The sequence below is a fragment of the Mus caroli genome, chromosome X, assembly GCF_900094665.2.
Source record: "Mus caroli chromosome X, CAROLI_EIJ_v1.1, whole genome shotgun sequence".
Lineage (NCBI taxonomy): Eukaryota > Metazoa > Chordata > Mammalia > Rodentia > Muridae > Mus > Mus caroli.
In genome coordinates, this window is record NC_034589.1 from 146,683,937 (window position 1) to 146,685,255 (window position 1,319).

Sequence of the window (1,319 nt, forward strand, 5' to 3'; positions counted from 1 at the left end):
AGTAGCCAGTGCTCTTAACTGTGAGTCATTTCTCTAGCTACTCCTCCGCTCAAAGTACTTTTGGAAAAGACATACTCAAGAGAGTAAAGTGACACTTAAATTAGTGAACAGAAGATAAAGTAAAAATACATTAAGATTGCTTCGTTAAATTTTATTTCATCAATTTTTCAGTTATAAATTGTTAATCAAGAGTTTATTTTGAGTTTTCATCAATATAGAGAAAAGATAGAAAAGAAATAATCAATGGAATAGAGGCGGGTTCTCAAAATTATGAAAGCCAGTATTATTTTATGATACTTTGTGAAATTCTATCTACTACTTTGAAGTATAAGTTATATATAATATACTAGTCATAGGTATGTCTTTCAAAAAGCATAACATTCCTAATTGCAATAGAAAGGAAAAATAAATAGAGCACGTTTTATAACACCCATGTCTTGATATGGTTAAAAATATTTAATGTCTTTCAAGAATATGTTTTAATATATATAACAAGTAAGTACATGGGTAATTTACAACACATTACAATAATTGTTTAGGTGTGATAGCAGTTATATACTTAATGTTAACACCATAAAATGCTGTGTGTATCCATTATTCAAATCATTATAAATATGGGTAGCTGCAGACTGACACAGATGCACTTATTTATCTCTTATTCAAACACACATGCAACATTGCTTTTGAGATATGACTTTCCTGAAAAGCAAACTCTTGATGACTTTACAAAAAAGACTATGAATCAAAATATTATATCCTTTGCTTTTTTTAATAGTGCCACTTCTTTTTTGTTTGTTTTGTTTTTGTTTTCTTTGGGGGGGTCTAGCTTTCTCTTTAGTTATCACTCTGTGGTGCTCAGGTCACAGAGAAGGCACTTAATTGGGAAGGTCATCTGATTCCGTTCATCTTCTCTCCCTTCACCAACCCCCTTGGCACTTGTTTGTGAGTTCAATTAACCCTGGGGAGAGAACCTAAGGGCTTGAACTGAAGACTCTGCCGGTATGGGGGCCACTTCTTTTTTTAAAATTAGGTATTTTCTTTATTTACATTTCCAATGCTATCCCAAAAGTCCCCCATACCCTCCCCTTCCTCTACCCACCCACTCCCACTTCTTGGCCCGGGCGTTCCCCCGTAATGAGGCATAAAAACTTTGCAAGACCAATGGCCCTGTCTTTCTAATGATGGCCAACTAGGCCATCTTCTGATACATATGCAGCTAGAGACACGAGCTCCAGGGGTACTGGTTAGTTCATATTGTTGTTCCACCTATAGGGTTGCAGACCCATTTAGCTCCTTGGGTACTTCAGAAAATTGGACAT